The following is a 24,778-nucleotide window of genomic DNA, read 5'->3' on the forward strand; positions in this document are numbered from 1 at the left end:
TACCAAATTGGTTTTAAGTGTAAAAAATAATGATACAAATGTAATAAAATAATTGAATGAATTAATGAATATTTATTTATTCCGCAATTCCAGGCAATTTAATCAATTATGACGTCACGACCACATGAATAAATTTACTGCAGTACTAATTTACTGCTATACCTCAAAATTTCAGCAAAGTTATGCGAAATAATAGCTCCAGATTGCTCCAGATCGATCCATACCGCGTGTTCATCATCATCATGATCAACCCATCGCTGGCTCACTACACAGCACGGGTCTCCTCTCAGCACCCTCTCAGAGTGAGAAGGGTTTTGGCCATAGTCTACAGCTGGCCAAGTGCGGATTGGTAGACTTCACACACCTTTGAGAACATTATGGAGAACTCTCAGGCATGCAGGTTACCTCACAATGTTTTCCTTCACCGTTAAAGCAAGCGATATATTAAGTACTTAAAAACGCACGTAACTCCGAAAAGTTAGAGGTGCGTGCCTGGGATCGAACTTCCACCTCCGATTGGAAAGCGGACATCCTAACCACTTGGCTACCACAGCTTACGTGTTGCTGACATAGAGCAGAAAGAAAGAGGAGATGTTGTATTAAGATTTCCCTATGAAATATCGAGTGACATTTTGCGGGGTGAGGGGTTGTGGAACGCCGCCCACTTCTCAATTTTCCATCTGCGGGTTAGTAGCAAAACTACTCGCTTAGCGACCTAACATCGATATATTGATGTCACTACATAGTTCAGCTATCTCACACTAGATGTCAATAATCTAGAACTTTTTTAATAATTACGTATAAAATTACTTACAAATGAAATGTGATACCATTCATAGCATTAGAACGTCTGTCTGAATAACTTTGACACGATAAAACACAACACTTCATCCTTTTGTTCTTAAAAACGCGAAAACACACCGATAATACGAGTCTCAATATATGTGAACCTGACGAACGCAGACAGCATACTAACTAAGGCCCCGCCCACAGAGATGACGTCAGGACCTAGTTGAAAATCACAGTGCACAGTTGCTTAGACCAACTCCTCTTTGTTTCTGCTCTATGGTTGCTGAGCTTAAAAAATTGCCCATGTAAGCGCACCATTAGGTAATCGGTACCTTTGTGAGTATCTCTTGACCTTTCAGATGTTTAATTTCATCAAATGTCAAATCCTCCAATTTTAATTTCGGCGGAATCTGTTGACATTGCTGACAGGAGACACTGGGTATGATAAGGGTTTAAATTAATTTTGGATCTAATAAAGATTATTCAAATCTTTCTTTAATTCTCTTCTTTAAAGACTAACTATCTATCAAGGTGCTGGAATGGCGACCTCGCACCGGAAGACGCAGTGTTGGAAGACCCCCCACTAGGTGGATGGACGACATCAGACGAGTCGCAGGGAGCCGCTGGATTCAGGCGGCGCAAGACCGTGACGTGTGGAAGTCCCTACAAGATACCTATGTCTAGCAGTGGACGTCTATCGGTTGATGATGCTGATAGACGTATGTATTTGAGAAATAAGTGTTTAGCTTTCCTTACCAAATAAAGAGGCAGTTATTCAGGAATCACATTTGTTGCTGTGTCCACCCTCAGATTGGCCGAACGGCGATCGTGAACTGAGCCACTTGGCGCAAGTATAATTGGCGCCTGCGGTAAGCATTCTTCTTCTACGGAGATTTTTAATACAGTTCCTCGAAAGATTGTAGCGCAATTCGTCTACAGGTAACGTTGGCCGGCATTTGCTGAATCCGAGTACATGCTAACCTAAATTGGAGGCTTTACAATGACATGGTTATTTAAGGATTTTAATTTTCTTCAAATTCATATCTAAATCATTATTATACATAATTATACTTATTTATATTATATAAGTTTGTCCTTAAATAATATACTGAAATATTCCAACGGTTCAGAATCTTGTAAGTCCATAAAATAAATAGAACCTTATAAGTTGTCAAGAATTTGTAAGCTCCTTACGATCTACTTATAGAGACCTGCGTCTAATTTATTGCCTTTTAGAAATTAAATGTTAAATATAACTAAGTATTTATTAAGGAAAACGAAATTCAAAGTTGAAAGGAAAATTCATTAAGTAATGAAGTCATACAATATTATGGTTTATCATCCATACTAATATAAGTCCCGCAAATTTCTAATGCACGTGACCGCCATTTTAGTGACGTCAGTAGGTACTAGACTGAAGTTTCAGGCTGATGGTATAATTATACTTAAATATACATCAAATGACGTCAAAATGACGCCTTTTCGAGGTTAATGAGACATAGTTCCAGCGCCGCCGGAAGACGCAGCGTTGGAAGACCCCCCACTAGGTGGACGGACGACATCAGACGAGTCGCAGGGAGTCGCTGGATCCAGGCGGCGCAAGACCGTGGCGTGTGGAAGTCCCTACAAGAGACCTATGTTCAGCTGTGGACATCCATCGGTTGATGATGATGATGATGAAGAAAAAAAATTTAATAAATTGACATTAATGTAATCCCATCATAGAGCCTTCCTGTAATAGTAAATAACCCACACGACCATATAAAACGTAATCATATTATTATACGATGTGACAAGAGCGAAATCGGAAATTGCCGCCAGGACGGGCCGCGTCGCATATCCAAATATCATAACCATTCGAGCTATTGTATAAATCCGGAATAAACTTACTCCCAAATGTATTGGAGGGGTTGTTGTGAGGTGTATTGCTCCGACTATCCAGAATGGCGCTAAGTTCTTAAGTTCTGATAGATATGCTCGACGTACGATGTCGGGAAGATCCCTTTATTGACCCATGTTATAGCTGCCAAGGGACTTAGGCCCAGCAGTTTTACAGCCAATAATGCGGCGTGTACCATGTAACTTTGTGTTAGGGGTGTCTCCAAGGATATTGTTATCGTTTTCGGACTTTCCCCCATTTTTTTTGTTACGTAATCTTCGTTTGATTCAGTTCTTCGCCTGGCTTATGTGGTCCAATGTTTTAGTATAGGCAACACTCTGCCAAGTTGCAACTTTCATATTTTATTATTAAATTCGCTGTAACACATAGACAGACGGATAAACGGAGAGATGGATTCGACGAAACTATACCTAAGGTTTACATATTTTATTTTATCCACGCGCACGAAGCCACTCGTATTAGCTAGAAAAAGAAATGTTTTCTATTACCTAAAGCCTACAGTACCTGCTACGTAAACATGCAATTTAATTTCATGAAAATAAACGTAATGTAAACTAATTTATGTTGGAACAAAAGTGCCACAGTGTTAGCTCTCTTGACTAGGTACAAACATTTTAAAATGCTTTTTTGTCACCTGCAGCGGTTCCGCTTATGCAATACGGATTAAGTATACTTAATAATACTCATAAAATTTGTGAATAAAAGCGTACCATAATAAAAAAGTTAGTAAGTAAGTATACCTTGTAACTTTAATAGAGAAATGTAAAATGTGTTTCTCAAATGAAAAGTTCTGGGCTCGTTCTGAGTTTGACTTAAAGGCCTAAACGCATTTGTGCTGTGCTGCGTGACGCAACGCGGCACGTAGTTGCCTGCCGCGTTCGCACTTCGCTGCACTTGCTGCATACAAACTCATAATACCTATAAACTATATGTGATTTCAGCGCCGCGTCGCGCAAGTTGCAACCGTTTCATAAACCACTATTATGGACATGTATTTCATTTCAATATACTCATAACTTTATACATGTATGGAAATGTAAATTACACAATATATTTTTTACAAAAAGATAAAGCGTGTCCAAAGTCCGAACCTATTTGCGTTGCAAAATTGTTATTGTTATGAAGGCTCCGTTGAATTCGTGTAATTTACATTTTAATCAAGAAGATTGTGTTTGGAAAAGACCTTTAATTTTGGCGAAGGGATTAAGATTAAAACTTTCTAAAAGTTTTTGCCCTTATGATTTAATTATTATAATGAGCTTCGGAGATTTACATGATATTTTAGATAAAAGAAAAACTATATTATAATTGTTAATTGTAATTATTATTATAATAAATAATATACATTGATATTTTGTGTTTAAATTATTTACGTGATTAGCGTTGAAATCATGTTGACAAGAAATACGTAAAGCTACAAACTAATGACACTTCAAAAATTAAATAAAGGGGGTTCGAGAGGTGTAAAATAAAAAAATAAAAATCTTTTTTTAAATTCATTATAGGCGCACGCTTAACCACGATCACACCCTGCAGGGTTAGCATGGGCGGGGATATAATTTTCTCCCCGGGGAAAGGATAAAATCTTTATCCCCTCCGACAGCTTTATCCACTCTCCGAGCATGGGCTCACGGGTGGATATAATTATCCACAGTGAATAAAACGGGGGACTTTTCGGTTTTTGGATCTTTTCCTTTACCTTTATTGGGTTAATGGTAATTGGTATTTGGGACCTATGTTGGGTTTATGTTGGGGTTCCCAACCATATTCCAAACATAACCCAAACACAACCCAAACATAACAGAAACACAACCCAAACATAACCCAAACACAACCCAAACATAACCTAAACCCAACAGGTACCGCGAGACATGTTTTGATTTTTTAAGTTCTATGAGAATAAACTTAAACCCACGTCTAATGTCGAGGATAAAATTGTCCCCGAATTAGGGATAAACTTCTCCTCTCCCCTGTTGCCGTGCTTTGAGACGTGGACAAGTAAATTTTATCCCTCGTCAGTGGATATAATTGGGGGATAAAATTTTTATCTCCTGCCCATGCTAGGGGGGCTGATGGGAAATGATTATGTGGCCTAAGAGGGGACGCGTTTGCCTAGAAGGTGCCTATTCACTCTTGTTTTAAAGATACCGTATATAAAATCTTTAGTGCAGCACTACACGATCAGTTATGAGAAGAGTAAATAATTTTTTCAATTTTATGATAGAAGTTAAGCAAGATGGAGAAGGTAGGCAAGTACTTACACCCTGAGCGACGCTATGTTAATGATTAATACTATTAGAATATTATGCGTCATATTCCATTTCACGGTAGTCTTAATGAGATGGTCACTCATAATAGCACCAAATTTATGAGCGTGTGATACACGAATCTATGGCGTTCTCAAAACTAAGGCAATAAATCTAAAACAAAGAAAAAATAAAAGGCGACCATAAATTTTAAATACAGCAAAAACAAATTATCGAAGCTAGAGAGTGCGTTTGTTAATAAAACCGTCAAGAAATGCGTGATTTATTTTAAAATTTCTGGCTAAACACGGCAAAAACTAATACTAAATGGCAACCATATGTCTGGGGACAAATAACAGGCGACAAGTATCTGCGAACTAATGTGGACAGATTTTTGGAGGTGGGGCCTGGAACGCAATTTTGTTTTCGGCCAATAGGGTAATTTTGTGCGCAAGAGGAGACCAATCAGAGAACCGTACTCCCCTGTGTGTTTTTGGTTTTCAGAGAACTGTGGGCGTGACGAAACACGACCACGGGGACCTTTAAGGAGAACTGGAAAAAGAACGGAGGACAGTCAAGGCAGGATTTCGGCTCGGGTCGGGAGTACAAATCCCAGCGCGAACCTCGCGACCTCGTCCATTCGAGATATTTTGAGCTTCCTTTGCAAAATTGGAGTGTAGATTAAAATTATAGTATAGTGTATTGTTAAAATTTGTCCTGAGAAATAAGATAAGGTTATAGAGACAGTGTGTTCGGGCCAGCGGCGGTTTAATGGTGAAGTACCCAGATTATTATATTTAGTGTAAATTTTGAAAGTAGTTCCACAACTTTTAAGCTTATAAAATTGATTAACCGGTATACCTAGAAGAAATAGATCTAGAAAATAATCTAGAAGACCAATATCATGCTAGACGTAGACTATGGTCTCAACCCTGGGCTTGGATGGAGTGGACCACGGGTTTAACGCGTGAAAATTTCATATTATCCCTAATCACCGTATTGTGTAGGCATAGTCGCGTAAGGGGGAACTTCGCGAGTGGATTTTAATTAGAAAGAATATACCGAAGTGTTTTAACTAGACAAGTTGTGTAACTAGGTTCAGATGTATTTAGAATAAATACTTGTGCTAGATTATGTATATAACCGTGTGTACAGTGTGTCTTTAACTCTAATTCGTTTTTAGGAATAAAATTTAAGAAATCTCTCTTAAATTTTATGACATATTATGTGTGTAATTGATTGTGAAATAAACTGCGCGGCCGTAAGGGTTTTTAAAGTTTAAATGTTCGCTTTTCCCTTCTAAATAGATTGGCCTAGGAAGCGAACATTTGGCGGGTTTTAAATGTAACAAACACATTTAAAATTCCGTCTAAATCACAATACCAGTTTCTTTTTTTTCTAAAAATACTCAACTGTGAGAGTAAATAAAACAACTTATTTACCAGAAATAAAAGCATTTGAGTATAAATATCATCTTTTATTTATCACGTCTAGATACCTTCTATAGACATTTAATAATGGAGCTCAAATTCATTTTAGAGGCTAAACTATCAAACTGTGTGTATTCAAAAATGCCGTAGATACATGGTTCCATGTGTCGGACTCCAATATTAAATCTCTCATATTACCTATATCACGACTCTTACTATTAAGTAAAGTTCAGGCTAGTTTTTTTTCAGCAGTACACCGAATTCACAATAATAGCTCTTACCTAGCAATAAATAAGAAATAGAATAAAGTTGGCAGACTAACGCAGTCAGATGGAACGCCTCTTGTCAAAAATACACATTGACTTGTTGAGCAAAATCACACAAATATTTTGGATAATGTGGTGTGTTTTGAACTATCAGCTACCACGATACCATCACCATCATCATGAGCAATCCTCGCCGGCTCACTACTGAGCGCGGGCTCCATAGAGAACTCTCAGGTTGCGGGTTTACCTCACGATGTTTTCTCTCTACGGTGAACCAAGTGATATTTAATTAAGTTGAATACATACAACTACGAAAGGCTAAAGGTATTTGTCGAGTTCGAGCCATCGAACTTCGAGTAGATGGCAGACGTTTTAACATTTAGGATATCACGACGTATAAACAGTATGCTGTGAAGGGGAACGAGCATCTTCGGGTAACGGGACAATGGGTAAACAATAGAGCAGGTACAGACCTTTTTTTTTTTCCTTGTGTCTTTTCTTTTGCACCGAACTTCGGGGCAAATGTGGCTGGCGAACTGTGTGACACACGAGGCATTATTTTGGAAGTAATTAATTTGATACGTCCGACGTATAAAAGTCTGGTTTTCCCCAGACTAAAGGCACACGGTTGATTCTGGCGGCATCCGGCGGTGACGAATCGGGCACACTCATACATGTCATGTCTTATCCGGCTGGACTACCCGAACGATAGGTTGGCCAACCTATTACATAACTGAACAAATATATACATATATACAAATGCCATGGTGCTGAGGCTAGCTTCCGAGCTCATAAAAATAACCTTGCTCCCATACAAGGCAATTGAACGCTTCGTAGCGAAAAGGGTAGTCAGCCGAGGCCTCGATAACAATGGATAAAGGCTAGTTTCTAGCGTAGGGACTCCCCCTGCCTTAAGACTCGTCAGTCGGTTTAAAGTGATGGCCCAATCTGGCTAAATACACATGCCAACTGATTTTCCTCACTACCAGGTCGTTCTAAACTAGCTGATCTCTCTCCCAAAGGGACATTTTGAGAAGTCAAATGACTCAAAATAGTAGAATTAATTGGAATAAGCTTCATGAGCAAACTCGCGAAAACCTGGTAGAAGGTCAAGATGTCCATGTGTCCGCCCAACGCAATGTGCCTGGCAGATTAAATTTGCCACACGTGAGATAACATGTTATTCCAAATGCCAACAGTGTCCTAAGTTCAGCCTAGCTATTTTGTTAAATTTCCTCTCTATATAGCCGATCATTGAAAGAAGCAGAGACGATCACCGTACCATCACATTAACTCTACCTCCCCCCATCGCTCCCCTCTAGTGACTTTGAATCCCATTTAAACCGATTTGCCTTAATTGCTATTAAACCTGAGAACAAAGACTATGCTATAATTATTTATCCTGCTTGACTTGTGACATATAATATTATATTATTATCTACCGTTGCTTTGGCGTAGCTTAAACGATGTCTATATCTTATATCACATGATTTATGTATTTTAAAAGCACTTTGAAGTTGTAATTGTACGCCACTAAGGACCAGGTGCACATTAGGCTGTTTTATTTATTACGTGATAATTCTTTCACCTCATCCATTAGTAACCCGGTTTATATGCTAACCACATTCTCCACCCATCTCTGCTCTGGTGGATACCGGGCCTTATTTTACCACAAAAAATGTGGGTTGCAAAGTCAGTAAGCAGTATATACCTACTCTTTTACCTTTTATAATAGTGTTTTTACATACACTTTAAAGAAATTACTAAGTTTTTTTTAAAGGATCCCTTTACTCCAACTAAGCGTCAGGCTTGTGCTAGGAGTAGGTACGACAATAGTGCAATGGGCGGGGTTTGAACCGCCGACCTTTCGGTTTACAGTTCACTCCTTTACCGGTTGAGCTATTGAGGTTCTAAATTCAATAGATAATCATATATAATCATAGATAAAAATTTAATAGATATCAAAAATTTGGAACGGGTGTCGGGTAGGATTCGAACAGAGGGTTTCGTATTCGAAACCAGATCATATTATGCAAGCCAACGTACTTTTTTGTGTTGGTTTAATGTAACTTTAATGTTAACTTTACATTAACCACTTGATTTACAATTAGCTCTTAACATGAAACCAAACTTTTCATCTTCACCGCAAACAAACAAAAAATAAAATTTTACTTCCCAATAATAATAATAATATTATGATATCTTTTCACTAGAAGGAGTTCCCTGGTTATCTAAAGCACGCCATTTCAGATGATTTGCGTTTTGTTTAGAGTGCAAAGCCGTGTTATGTCCGGGAAAATTTTTCAACGTGAGGTTTTGATTTATAGCACAAGTCAAAACATAAAAACTATGTTAGGTAGGTGTCTGAGTTTTATTTGGGTACTAGCTTATGTTCGCTACTTCGCCCGCGTGGACTACACTTTCTAACACCTATTTCACCCCTTAAGGGCAGGATTTTCGAAAATCCTTTTTTAGCGGATGCCTACGTCATAATAGTTATCTGCATGCCAAATTTCAGCCCGATCCGTCCATTAGTTTGAGCTGTGCGTTGATAGATCAGTCAGTCAGTCAGTCAATCCTTTTATATATTTAGAAGATATCATAGCTGACCCGCCCTTGTGTCGTTTCTCTGAAACTCTTCTCTTAGTTGCATGACAGGTGATTAAAGTTACTTACGGTAACCGTTAAACTTTGAACGTTAATAAAAGCAAAATGAGTTGCACAATTAATCAGGATTTTTTGCTCTGGATTCTTGGCACCATTCCGCGAGAGCATGATTTGTTTTTTTCTTGTAATTTACTAATTAATTAATTTAACAGTTTATTTACGTTGTGCGAAATAAGGAGCATATATTTTACAATTTATTAAATAATAATTCAAAAATACTTTAATTTATATTAACTTTGCTTCCGTAGTCTAGATTTTAAAATCGAGGAATTTAAAATTTTTATTGGTGTAATAAATTCTCCCGCTGGAGTTGCTTTCAGCGAAAAGCTTTCGCTGTGTTTTGATGCAAGTTTACTGATTTTTAAAGCGAGTACATAACTGTTATTCCCATCTTTGTAGGTAATAAAATGTATTCCTGTTCCACGTATCTAAATAAGTGGGTATGTTACGCTAACTACAAACTTAGTACCTACCTAATATCTAAAGAAAGAAAAGAAAAGATTTTTTTTTCCTATCTAATCTAGTATCTAGTAGGTTAAAGTTAACGTTAACTAGTAGGTCAATTTAACGTTAACTTTGCATAAATCAGCCAAAATTGTATGGAGATGCCATTTTTAGGGTTCCGTACCCGAGGGGTGCCAACGGGACCACATTAATAAGCCTCCGCTGCCCGTACTCTGGTGCGCTGCGGTGAGGTTCGATGCGGTGCGGTGTGGTGTGGTGCGGTGCGGTGCGCTGCGGTGAGGCTCGATGCGGTGCGGTGTGGTGTGGTGCGGTGCAGTGCGGTGCGGTGAAAATTAAAAAAAAATTGAAAAGTGTTATTTCTTGAACAATGGTAGGTACGTTACGGAACCTTCGTGTGCGAGTCCGACTCTCACTTGGCCGATTATTTTAGTTAACAAGGATCGACACTTTAGTTTGTGCGGGAAAATAGAAAGCAAACCAGAAAGCTTTTCTATTTGTTTATCGCGGCTTATGTACTGAAAGCTCTCCGGTTCTCCATCGACGTGCTGCTGACGTGAATTTGTCGATTGAGAATCGCCGGAATACATGATAGTGTTGTTTATTTTTCAACTAGATGCTACCCGCGACTTTGTCCGCGCGTCCGCCGAACTGTTTGATTTTCCAAACAAAAATATACCTAGTCAAAGTCCTTCTCAAGGATGCAAGTTATTTCTGTATCAATTAAATAATGTCCGTAACTTCGTTCATGTTGTTTAAGTTTTCTATAGATCCCCTGGGAACTCTTTAATTTTCCGCAACTAAAGTAGATTGGTATTCTATCTGCCGTACTCAGTCCCTAATCGTTACTTAAGATTGAGTTAAAACGAGACAGATTTATGTGAGAGATATAGCTCTGTCACGTTTTGACTAAACTTAAGGCGAGTCACCGAGGCTAAGCAGTAAAAACTGGTTTGCTAGATCAAATGTTTTAGGTATTTACTATTAAGTAATGGCCTTGCTAAAAATATACAATATACCTAAAGACATTGTCTAAAGAATGTGCTACTTTGATACACAATAGGAAGTACTTCACTCGATCAAATAAAATCTTGAAATAAGCCGAAATAAAAGTCTAAAACTAATTATTTAATTCTAAAATTTCTGACTTGGCAAATAATTTTTATATGGAAATATTTGTCTTTAAGTACTACAGAGAACCTGCTAAATTTTGGTTTTCAACAGGACTTCTATAATTTATTAAATTCAAATTTAACGTTTGAAACACAGAGTTTGAACGTTGCCAAGCGGTTTACTTCAAAGCCGCGCTGCCCGCCTCGGTGACTCGCCTTAAGTAACGATTAAGCGACTCTGAGTACGGCAGTATGTCCTTTATCAGGATGCAATACCTGTACCAAACGTCAAAATCAGTTAAACCGATCGATGGGCCGTAAGCTAGCAGACAGTCTACACACTTTGTATGGATCTAGCAGGACTAGTTGCTTATACGTACCCACTATCGCGATATAGATATGTCCCCGTTTTCCATGTAGGATTTCAATAGCCAGTTCGAACGAAGCTTAAACGTGTGAACGAATTTTGTTTATGTTGGTACTCAAAGTTTTACACTCATGGTTCCACTCCAACGGGACTAAATTTTAAAGAGATTACTGATTCTGAGCACAACCCAATTTTAGAGTATTCGCATCCTCTTCTTACTAATGTAATATGAAAAGGGCAGACACAGTTTAACAGTTTTAAATTTAATTTTTAGATGGTAAAACCCGTGATTTTAGCGCACAGTCGCGAGCTTACTGTTTAAATTTGTAGCGTGCACTTAAATTTAGAGTCTTTAAATGTAAAGTTCATGTTCTGTCCCTTTTTAGCATTGTTAAAAAGAAAAGGATGCAGATACTCTAAAATTTTAGAGAAAGACAACGGAATCGGTGCCATGATCTACTTTGACGTAATGTATTTCATACTAACCTACTGATGACGCACCTAAATCAACAGTGTGTGCGGTCTGGATTCTCTTTACAAAGTCTGACAGTGTATTTTTTCACGTAGATAAGAGTAACAAAAGGTTTTTATCCGGTACGCGCTGACAGTTTGTAAAGGACATGCTGTAGTGGTATTATTACCGCTGGACCTTTATCAGGGTTCCGTACCCAAAGAGTGTCAATGGGATCCTATTACTAAGCCTCCGGTGTCCGTCCGTCCGTCTGTCTGCCAGCGGGCTGTATTTCATGAACCGTTATAGGTGGAGAGTTGAAATTACAATGTGTGTATTGTATTGCCGCTATTACAACAAATACAAATATAACTCTTTATTTTTTAGGGTTCCGTACCTCAAAAGGAAAATGGAACCCTTATATAGGATCACTTTGTTGTCTGTCTGTCTGTCTGTCAAGAAACGTACAGGGTACTTCCCGTTGACCTAGAATCATGAAATTTGGCAGGTAGATGGGTCTTATTACTGGAATTTGTGGTCACATCACAAAAAAAAATTGTGGTCATGAACTAATAATTAGTATTTTCAATTATCAAAGTAAGATAACTATATCAAATTGGATATCATATGAAAGGGCTTCACCTGTGGATTCTAAAACAGATTTTTATTTATTTTTATGAATCATAGTTTTTGATTTATCGTGCAAAATGTCGAAAAAATACGACTGCACTACGGAACCCTCGATGCGCGAGTCTGACTCGCACTTGGCTGGTTTTTTGTGATGTAACCACACATTCACGGTTTTTGGAGTTCTCTCTTTAACTACCTATCAAACTTTATGATTCTAAGTCAACAGGAAGTATCCATGATTCTTCAGTGAAGTTCTAACAGTGCGTAAGTCATTTTTGGCGGGTTTTAACATTTTAATGCCATTCGATGAAGATAGTTCACCCGCTTTCGTTCGACCAATCAGTCTTTTATTTCGTCAGTAACTTCATTTTAAATCCTTTTTCAAAATATTATTACATTAAGTAGATTTTTTTGACTTACGCACTGTTAGAACTTCACTAACTGGGCATGACAGACAGAACAGACAGCTAGACGGACAGACAGACAACGAAGTGATCATATAAGGGTTCTGTTTTTTTTCTGGAGAGACAGACCCGTAAAAATGGAAAATGTATTTTTAAAAATAGATCTTATTGCTATTTTGTTTCGTGGAATAAAACAATTGGTTTTGTGTTTCGGACAGATTTTTATATTTATGATATGTTTATGAAAATACGGCAATGAATATGGAAAACATTTTTTAAATAAACTGAAATGTACGATTTTTAAATAAAAAGTAGAATGAAATCGGATTCTGAACATTCTTGGCTTCAGTCCAACGTTGGTTCGATCAGGCTACTTACTAGGGAAACAATATTCCTATTTTATTGATATAGAAAGTTTTACCTAGGTTTAACATTTCTAGAATATTGTTAAATATAAATTTTCCTCGATTTGGGTTGAGTTTGAATCTAAATAGAAAAATTTTGTGAAGGGTTTTTTGAATTATTTTATCTTTGAGTATAACTTAAGGCGCCATAGCTTTTAACCGCTTGTACAGCTACCTAGTGTCTAATAGACAAGGACAAGCTTGAACTGCGAAATTTCTCCGCGCGATGTTTTCTCGCAGAATAATAGGTAATTATATAAAAATTATATAAAGCCCCTTCTCATTCTGAGAGGAACTCCGTGCTCTGTAGTGAGCCGGCGGTGGGTTGATCATGATGATGATGATAATATAAATCCGCACCGCACTCAATATCCATAATATTACGTGCGGAAAGTATCGCTCAATGTTTAGTGCGGGCTAACTCTTTGCTGACAAGAAATAATAAATGATATCATGACAATTTTTTATTTTATTTTATTCAGATACAAGTTAGCCCTTGACTGTATTCTCACCTGGTGGTAAGTGACGATGCAGACTAAGATGGACGCGGGCTAACCTGGAAGGGATAACAGTTTTTAATAAACTCATGCCCCTTTGGTTTCTACACGGCATCGTACCGGAACGCTAAATCGCTTAGCGGCACGGTTTTCTTGGTAGGGTAAATAATTACTCTTTTTGATAGTCAGATGTAGGATTTGTAAAATATAGTGGTGATAATTATTACGCAAACTTAAAGCTAAAGCTACGAGGGTTCCAAACGCGCCCAGGTCTGAGAAGAGCCCACAACAAACTCAGCCGGGTATTCTTTTTATTATCACCACTTTACAAAATTATTTAAACTTATTAGATAAGCAACTCATTCCCAAGCTTGCTTATCATTTAAATAATCCTTTACATTGTAATAGGATTTTTCAATGAGTTTACGTTTTATGAAAACTTTAAACTTGTTGAGAGAGTTGTTATCCCAAGAAAACCGCTACCATTAGGTATGTGATTAATGGAAAGGGGTTGCGAGTTGCGACCCTTACTAATGACGAGTACGACGCAGATATAGATTTATATTTTACCGGCAGTTTATTTGGTACATTCGCAAGCTACAATTCCCAATTTTTTATTGTACCTACCATTGTTATTTTCATGAAAAATTTCCTGAAAAAATTAACGTGCTTCCCACATTTTTATTAGATTAAACAAATTCATTTTGGGTTCGCCCCAGGATCTTTATGTTTTTTACGCGGTCTACGTGCGCTGCATAGATTTAATAATATTTGAGCGCGAAAAAGAGCTAAAACTCTGCGTCTACAAAAATAAAATTAGATGCGCCGGGAATAAACAATTTCGTAGAAACTAATTGAAATGCTTCGTAAAGTAAACACGTTTTATATTGCAACTTTAGCTCTAATCTCAGTTTTTAATTGCGCACTTTTACTTACAAGATGAAACAAATTGAAACCTTTAAGGTTTATGTTATTCAGTTTTATGTTTGACTCTGTCTCTTCGGTGCCGTTTCGAGTTTGATTCTTGCTTTTCTAATACTACTTCTTCTACACTTTTTGCTGTTGCGAAAAAATGATAGTATTAAAAAAACTAAATCCGTTTTAGAGCTAGCGCGCACCACGGTCAATTTCCGTTAGTTTTTTCCTGCAAAATCTGTGAACTATAGAACTAAATTTATAGAAGCGCGTGCACTGCAGAATTAATTCCGCACCGGATTTTTATAGATTTAAATTCAAATTTACGGATTTTAAAACGCATCACAACTCGCCACACCGTGGTCCTTGTGCAAATGGACCTCAATATGAATTTTGTTTTAATTAATTAGGTAGGTACTAGCTTATACTCGCGACTTCGTCCGCGTAGACTACGTAAATTACAAACCCCCATTTTACCCACTAAAGGGTGGAATTTCGAAAAAACTCTTTCTTACTGAATACTTACTCGATACTAAGAACAGGCCCTCCAAGTTTCATGTCTCTAGGACCAGCGGTTTAGGCTGTGCGTTGATATGACTCAATCAGTCAGGACTATAGGTTGACGATGATGATCACGATTAAAGTTCTAGTGAAAATCACGCTCTCCTGGCTTTTTGAGCTGCCGCGGTCACGTCATTACGTCAGCCATCATTTATCAAAACCTTGAACACATCTTGAACATCGCCAAAGTATTTGAGCTAGACAGTTATTGATAGTTGTAGCTACTTAAATGTCAAACTTTGCAGAAAAACTAGTTCATAAATAACACTTGTCTTTCAGTTTAGCCTTCGTTACAAATAGTATTACATAGTACGAAAACCTAGTAAAGAAACTAATGTTCTACTCTTTAAAAATTGTTACGTGTATTCGTTGCGTACATGCCCAAGAAGTAAAACATTTTCGGTGCATATTTTTAACATGGTAATAGGCTCCATCTTCACCTTGAAAATGGATGTCATTTTTGTAATCGGCACCTTGAAAACCTCAGAGTTGACACCCATGGATATCGATTTCGATTAAAAAATCAAAAACCACCACAAAACATATTTAAAAAAATTTGGAGAATCATGGCAGACTCGTAGACTCGCAGGGTTCTGTTCTGTAGACATTAATCACAAAGAATTACTTCTTGTTCTTTCTTCCAATATTCACAATATAAAAAGTACGATTTCGCGAAGAGGAAGGTTAAAGGGATTATCTCAGGCAGGTAGAGGGTTAGATATAGATAGAAGAAGTGATTTAGAATACGTGGAATTTTTAATAACTTTATTCCACACAGATGACGGTGCGGGCCAAAGCTAGTTTTAGAATAGAATATCTAACAGACTGACTGACTGGCCTATCAACGCACAGCCACACAGCTCAAAAGTACTGGACGGATCGGGCCAAAATTTGGCATGCAGGTAGATAGGTATATAGTATGACGTTAGACTTTCGCTTAGAAAGGATTTTTGAAAATTCAACCCAAGGATGTAAAATAGTGGATTGAAATTTGTGTAGTCCACGCGGACGAAGTCGCGGGCACAAGCTAGTCTAGTCTAAGTATACTAAAGTTTATTTTCCAAATAATTTGAGATCATGATTCTATCATATCCTCGATAACATCCCAATTGATTTGACCCTCGCACAAAACACGAAAGCCGATCCTTTAGGTCTCTAGAGGTCAATAAATAATAACGTGAAATAATGATGAAATATATATTTTTCAGCCCATCTCGAATTCCAAATTACTTCGCGAAGTCTTTAGAGATTTTTAAGTATTCACTGAACAATCGGGTTTTTTGATGATATTTAATATTTTTGTTCCTAAACAATTTCTAGAAAGATTAGCGATAACTTTGCCAATTATTTATTGAAATAAAAGGGAACGTGACTTGAAGTCATCTATCTCGTTTGAAAGTCATCATCATCATTATCAACCGGCAGACGTCTACGGCTGGACATAAGTGTCTTGTAGGGACTTCCGTACGCCACGGTCTTGCGCCGACTGAATCCAGCAGCTCCTGCGACTTGCTTGATGTCGTCTGTCCACCTTGTAGGGGTCTTCCAACGCTGCGCTTTCCGGTACGAGGTCGCCAATTTTAGCACCTTGGGACTCCAACGTCTATCGGTTTCATAAGTATCGGTCGGTCTTCATAAGTACGGTTGGCCTCAGAATTCAAGTATTAGCAATTATAAGCAATTCCGCAAACCTATTACATCAAAAACCAGTCACACGTATTCGACCTTTTTCTATAGAGTATAAACACGCCACAGAAACACTCAGATGTGCGCACAAGCTTGCCGTGCAGTGCAAGTGAATTTGATAATTAAGGTGCTAAACGAGTTTTGGCCTTTGACTATACCTATGGAATGCTATGAATTGATAGTAAAAATGGATAATGGAATTCAAGTTTAGCAGTTAATCTAACCCCCGAGTGAGCTACATTCTTCTAACCGCGGCATATTGGTTGCGTTTTGCAATCAGCCTTTCATCAAAAATGCATTAAGATCGACCCATTTCTCATACCGAGGAGTAGAGTGAAATAGCTCATGAAATGCCGATACTATGCCCGAAGACTTGGGATAGCTAGATGTGGCATGTTGATTTAAATACGTACTACAATGAAAATCAACCTTGCCTATTTTTTCCTTCTTACGATGACGTCAAGTGAGTCATTTAGTAATGACAGCGTGAACTAAGGTGAAGAAACTTTTGGTTTGATCCTGTAGGTCAATTTCGTAAAACCTGCATCAATCATTAAGTATTACAATCTCAATTATTGTTGTGATTGGCTGAACTTGTGCGATTCTTATTGCAACAATGCATTGCGGCCAATAGTAAGCGAGCGTCAACCAACCAGAGGTAACTGCGATCGTGACAATATTGTAGCTGTCATTCTACTACAATCGAGCAGCTGAATTAGGCTTTGGTGACGTGAAATCAAAGAAAAATAGGGCTACTTAGCGTCAAATGTACCTACTTATATTTGACACCTCGTCGAAGCCTAGACGTATTGTCAGTTTCCTAACTGTCGTGAACTGTGGTAGTGATCACAACGCACAGTCACAAGTTTCAATCACCACGCGTCAGTGAGCCAACAGGCTTCAACAGGAGAGAGGATCGATATATCGTATTTGGAAATGGAAATGGAAGGAATTATAGTAAGTATTGACACAGGAATGAAAATAAAATAGGCACTTGGGTCAAAGGCTCTTTCGGGCAATCGACAGTGGAATGAAAATAAAATAAGCGCTTTGTTCTAAGGCGACCGTACCGCAAGACATCGTGATTCGTGACGTCTTCCGTCTTGCGCGTCGCGTCGGACGAGTTTCCATCCTTATGTCCTCGACATTTTCATCAACACGCACAAAACGGTTTTGCGTCATCATTCGTCATTCGCATGGTTATGTTTAGAATACCGTTCTGTGATCTATGTTTCTTACCAATTACCTACAATCCGAGTGTCCTTAAAACAAGAGTGAAGTAGGTAAACGCGTCCCATCTTAGGCCACATCGTCACTTTCCATCAGATTGTGGTCAAGCGTGTGCCTAAAGTGAATATTAAAAAAAACATACAGTCGAATTGAGAACCTCCTTTTTTTGAAGTCGGTTCAAAAAAAGGGGGAGGAGGCTCAATTTCTGGGCATTCCTGGCTGAGCCTGGCTTGCCGTATCTAGTTACTCCATGTCAATGACTACGCCCGATATTGCACAAAATACGTGGTTTATTAAATGTAGGTACCTATATTCGTTTAAAGGTGTTTTCTATGCTGCAAGCATATATTCCTAGCGTGTATTTAGGTTTTTAAAAGTTATGGTTACAATTTTTCAAAATGCTTTCTTAAAGAGGGAGACGGGACGGGACGGAACTCCGTAGATAGAGCAGACGTTGATAGGTCAGTTAATCAATTTATTTTTAGGGTTCCGTACCTCAAAAGGAAAAACGGAACCCTTATAGGATCACTTTGTTGTCTGTCTGTCTGTCAAGAAACCTACAGGGTACTTCCCGTTGACCTAGAATCATGAAATATGGCAGGTTGGTAGATCTTATAGCTGATATTTGGGGAAAAATCTGAAAACCATGATGGGTTAGATCACACAAAAAAATTTAAATTGTGGTCATGAACTAATAATTAGTATTTTCAACTTTCGAAGTGAGATAACTTTATCAAGTGGGGTATCATATGTAAGGTATTCACCTGTACATTCTAAAACAGATTTTTATTTATTTTAATGCATCATAGTTTTTGAATTATCGTGCAAAAGGTCGAAAAAATACGACTGTAGTACGGAACCCTCATTGCGCAAGCCTGACTCTCACTTGGCCGGTTTTTCAATTCAAATAAACTTTTATAGTGAGCCTTTCAATCAGTAAATAAATCATCATAAATTAATAATTGATAAATAAATAACAATAATCAGAAATGTGTCTCTATTTGAAAATGTAGCTCATAAAATATTTATTTTTGTTACAAAACCATCATGATGAAAAATATCTAACAAACAGAGGCTTTTCATAAAACATTGTACATTAACTTTACGATTGTTTACTTCTTTTGACCTTTGCCAAATTGAAATTAGTTCGGAAAATATATTTTCATCCCTCAAGTTCGGCTTCGAACAAAAATTCATCAACATCGCTCGGCTCAACAAAAATTTCAATAAAGGCTGTTACCTGCGACCTCGGTCTTGTGGACATAATATAAGATCAAGTATCCTATTTTTTAACACTTGATAAGATTTTTTTAACGATTATGCACGACCTACGATTCATCTACAATTTTTAGGGTTCCGTACCCGAAGAATGCCAACGGGACCCTATTACTAAGACTCTGATGTCCGTCCGTCCATCCATCCGTCTGTCTGTCAGCGAGCTGTATCTCGTGAACCATATTAGGTAGAAACTTGAAATTTGCACAGAATTGCCGCTCTAACACTGAATACTAAAAAAGTTACCGCCATTAAAAAAAAAGTGTTATTTATTGTACGACTAGCTTTCACCCGCGGCTTCGCTCGCGTGGTAATTTGAAATTTTTTGCCAGGGGGAATAGGACACCGACCATGGATACAGAACAGTGCACTATTTAAGGACGCTTTAAAAGATTGTAAAAATACATCGCTATCACGCACCCTTCCTGTGCGAGTTCAACTCGCACTAGACCGATTTTTTTTTTTGCCATTTTTTGTATCATTAGTTGCCCACCCCGGCTTCGCACGAGGCCTGCCTAGTCCATAGGCAATTAATATTATCATCATCATCATCATCTGTTTTTCTACACCATTTAAGCAAGTGATATAGACGCACGTATAACTCCAAAAAGCTAGAGGTTGAGGTAGCTCGGGACTCAGTATTCGTCTGAAAAGGAGGCCAACGACTTAACCACTAGTGACTAGGCTATCACTGCTTCAGATATAGAATACTCAGTACAGTACGCGGCCGAAAGTAATGTACATCGACCTTTAGAAGGAGATAACAGATTTGTAGAGCACTGCCTCAGTCGTTGAGACCGACAAAACGTCATATAGCTGGTATAAGTGTCAGAGATAACGCTCTACAAAGCCGAAATATCATTCTAAAGCCCGATGTACATTACTTTCTGTCGCGTACTGTAAATATGCTTTATCTCAAAATTTACGCAACTGTGGATCGCACATCGGGGTATCGTTTCCTATAAAATTACTCGCTGAGATAATGCTGGCTTTGTAACATTCAGTAATGCAGCGTTGTTAGTATTGAGCTCCATACTCATGTGTTGTATAAACGAGCGTTTCACTCGATCTCCTACGTTCAGTCGAGCCGTTAACCCAAGGAGGAAGGCGGGGGCATCCCGTAGGGAAGCCCAGTGAGGTGACTGTACCGCTGAGATGGCATAGTAGTATGCAATCTGCGTTCCTGTGCCACCTCATCTTGGCGTTGACAGGTCCGCTGGGTTTTAGTGGGTATTCTGGGTTTCAGTGAGTCCCACATACCCCGCCCGAAGAAATGTGGTTAACTGCGTTGCTTCCGGGGAGGATGCGTAAAAGCATTTCCCAGCGAAAAAAAGGGTTAGATAAGAATAAGATTGTACATCTCCCACCTTGTGTAAGCTACATTGCCTTTGCTCAGTATTTAATTTAAAAAAGAAGATAATTGCTTTGGAATAATCAAATTATATTATGAAGCAGAAGAAGAAAGAAAGAATCTAATAGTGACAGATCTAAATGCTAGAATCCAGAAATGTAATATAGTCAAAGAACTTGCATGTACTACTACGTAGTGTTTATAAAAAAAAATCGGATAAGGGGCTGTTGAAGAACCATTTTGGAATGTTGGTGGGAACATCCGTCAGATGTTTTCACAATTTTGCCATGAACTCCCGCTAGCCACCCTTACACGTTAATAATAATTTATTAAATTTTAAACGTGCCTGGCAGGGGGTTGCCATTATACTAAGTGTCTGGCAATGCATGACATGATTTCTAATATTACTCCGAACAAAAAAAAATAGACCTTATTCTTTGACGTAAGATTTTTTACATCTTTATTACCTGTTATCTCCCAATTCCACCATGATCCAAACAAACGTTCCTCCCAGTGTTGGGGACAATATTTATTTATGATCAGGAGGTGGATCGCCCAATAAACTCAATCTTGATAAATACATAAAATATAATTTATTATTTTAACAGAAAGACATTACTTTTTCCAACGATAACGACAACTCACAAGTGACAGACTTACAAATATAGAACGCTATTTTATTCTTTCTTCACTTTAGATGTAATGAGTTTACATACGAGTTCATATCACGTTCTAATACGCGCCCTTAAACCATTACATCGCAAACAACATAGTGTGCCCGTAACTTATTACAGTGTAATATAAACACGCCCTTACATCGCGCCCTTAACCTATTACATTGTAATATAAACACGCCTTTACAATTTTCTATCAATCAATAAGATTAAATAAAACTCTAGAAAATATTTGATTATAAAAATAAAATAACTATAAACTAGTTCTTCGGCAAACACACAATATTCCTATTAGGTACAATATTATGCCCTATGCCCCCTTAATCAAATATCTTCTTCTTCAGACATAATTCTGATAAAACATGTTTCATTTTAGGACCATGTAAACTTTTTGTTAAAATATCTGCAATGGCATTACATATACAATTATTTACATCTGGTTCCTTACGTGATCTAAGGTTATAACGTGGTTCAACCCTTTCCACAACGTTTTTGGTCTCGTCTTGAATATCAACCATTTCTTCATTGTTTTCAGTTTCATTGTTATTATCAACTGTCTTAACAATGGTATCAACTTTATCGTCCTTATTATCATCCTCTTTAGGATTCTCTCTTGGCACAGACTCTTTTTGTCCCTCATCCAGATATATAGGAACAACTGTGTCCTTTGTTACTATATTATCATTATCGCCAGGAAAAGTATTCTCTAAAAATTCAACATCTCTATATACATGAACGGTACTCGTCTTTGGATCCATCAACCGATAACCCTTAGTGTTATTAGGATATCCAACAAAAATCGTAGGTACTGTTTTACTGTCCAATTTTTGTCTCTTTTGTTTCGGTTTCAATCCGTAAGCTAAACAACCGAACACCTTAAGATGACTAAGATCAACTTTCTTTCCTGTCCATAACTCCTCCGGAACACTATCTGTTACAGCCTTAGTAGGACTTCTATTTTTTAAATATACAACAGTATTTACAGCTTCCGCCCAATACTTCTTATTTAAATTAGCTTCGCATAATAATGCTCTTGCCTTTTCTATAATCGACCTATTTGCCCTCTCAGCAACACCATTTTGCTCAGGTGTGTACGGGACCGTCGTCTGGTGCTTAATACCTTCAGACTTTAAAAATTTATCAAATAATCGATTACAGTACTCAGATCCATTGTCAGTCCTTAAACATTTAATTGATTTGTTCATCTCTTTCTCTACTTCCGCCTTATATTCGTGAAATTTCTCAAAAGTTTGACTTTTATTCTGCAGAAAATATACATGTGTTTTCCGAGTAAAGTCATCGATAAACAGTAACATGTATCTCGAACCACTGAACGACGGCTCTTCCATCGGACCGCAAATATCGCTATGCACTATTTCCAAGATATCCCGTGCTCTAGTACCTTTGTTCTTAAAAGGACTCTTACACGTCTTGCCTTCAATGCATGGGATACATGGTTCGATCAAATCATTTTGTTTAAATTCAATTCCATTGACTAGGTTTTTTAACTTATCCATATATTTTTTACTCAAATGTGCTAACCTTCTATGCCAAAGATTCGATAAATTTTCACTTGACAATGTCACGTTCAATGACAAGTTTTGATTTTCTTTTAATTCGAAAATTCCACCAACATCCTGACATTTGACAATTTGTTCATCCTCTTTCGTTATGATACAACCTTTTTTGTTAAAATTCACAACGTAATCTTTTTCAGCTAGCTTGCTCACAGAGATTAAATTCATGGACAATTCGGGAACATGCAAAACATTATCCAATGCAAGTTCTGTATTTGCATTAATCTTTACATTAGCACTCCCTTTACCTTGGATTGATAATTCTTCACCATTTGCCAATCTTATTTTCTTATCCGCCTGCTTTTGATAATTGGATAAATTATGTACATCGTGGGTCATATGGTGTGAACATCCACTGTCAATGTACCAACTCTTCGTCTTAAATGGCTTCTTGTCTACTGTAGTCATGCAAATCGACGCAAAATTATTTACAGTTCTAATTTGCTTCTTTTCATTGCATTCTGATGCTTTATGGCCTGGTTCATGACACTTAAAACATTTAAAAACTTTCGACTTATTTACCTTCGAACACCTATTCGATTTCGATTTTTGGGAAATCGTGCCCGATTTGTTCGCCATCAAAACATTCGACGATGTATTTCCACTTGACTCATCTCGTTGTCTATTCGCCTCTTGTATCAATTTAGTTTTAATTTGCTCAAGAGTCAGTTTTTGTCCACTGTTGTCTACAGCCATTATAAGGGGATTATATACTTCACTCAACCCGCTCAGCATAATAGACACTATCCAGTCATCATCAATTGGAGCATCGATATCATACAACTGATTAGACAAAAACATTATTTCCGAGATGTACTTCTCCATAGACTCGAAGTTCTCAAGTTTACATTGCCAGAGTTTCCGTTGTAACGTAATACGTCTTCCCCATCCCTTGTCTTCATAAGCTTTACATAGGCAATCCCAGACCTCTTTTGCAGTCCTTGCTCTATAAACATGCGTAAAGCAATCGGGTTCAAGTAAAAGACAAAGTGTTGCTCTTACTTTTGTGTCCACTTCTTTCGTTTGTGTACTCGTTTGACCTTCATTCGCTACGACCCACCACCAGCCTTTCAATTCAAGATAGTTCTTTACCTTAAATTTCCAATAGGCAAAGTTTTCTGAGCCTCGCAACTTTTCTATGTGGCCGCACAAACCTGAATCAGACTCATATCTTTCTACCATGATTGAATTTTCAGAGCTTCTAGTTTTAGATGTGAAGGCCCATAACCTATTTATGATCAGGAGGTGGATCGCCCAATAAACTCAATCTTGATAAATACATAAAATATAATTTATTATTTTAACAGAAAGACATTACTTTTTCCAACGATAACGACAACTCACAAGTGACAGACTTACAAATATAGAACGCTATTTTATTCTTTCTTCACTTTAGATGTAATGAGTTTACATACGAGTTCATATCACGTTCTAATAATATTATGCAGAGAAACTTCCAGCTTTAATAAAATAAGGAAGGTCTGGCACGCGCTGGCTCTTAGGACATGAGAAGAGCCCACAATAAACTCAGCCGGGTATTCGTTTTACTATCATCAATTTACAATGTCATTCAAGCTTATTGGAGCAACTCATTCCCGGGCTTTCTTATCATTTAAATAATCCTTTACGTTGTAGTTGTTAGGATTTTTCAATAAGTTTACATTTTAAGAAAACTTTGAAACTATTGAGAGATAGTATCTTCAATCTTCATGGGAGTCTTCTGGGAGCTTATTATATTATACTACACTGTATAGAGTTATGGAATAGGTACTATTACAAAACCGCATTCAAACTTTGAATGAACAATGGATGAGCAACGGAAAGCGGTTGTAGGTAAGTTTCAATCGCGCGATTACAGGCTAGGCTAGCCTAAAGTGCATGTTG

At 37.7% G+C, this 24,778-nt stretch overlaps 1 protein-coding gene across 1 annotated transcript in view; it reads left to right on the forward strand.

Moving 5' to 3' along the window:
* Mms19 (MMS19 nucleotide excision repair protein) overlaps positions 1–24,778 on the forward strand; it is a 404,347-nt gene that overhangs the window by 163,428 nt on the left and 216,141 nt on the right. The window lies entirely within an intron of this gene.

Source organism: Maniola hyperantus, chromosome 11, assembly GCF_902806685.2.
Source record: "Maniola hyperantus chromosome 11, iAphHyp1.2, whole genome shotgun sequence".
In the NCBI taxonomy this organism is placed as follows: domain Eukaryota; kingdom Metazoa; phylum Arthropoda; class Insecta; order Lepidoptera; family Nymphalidae; genus Maniola; species Maniola hyperantus.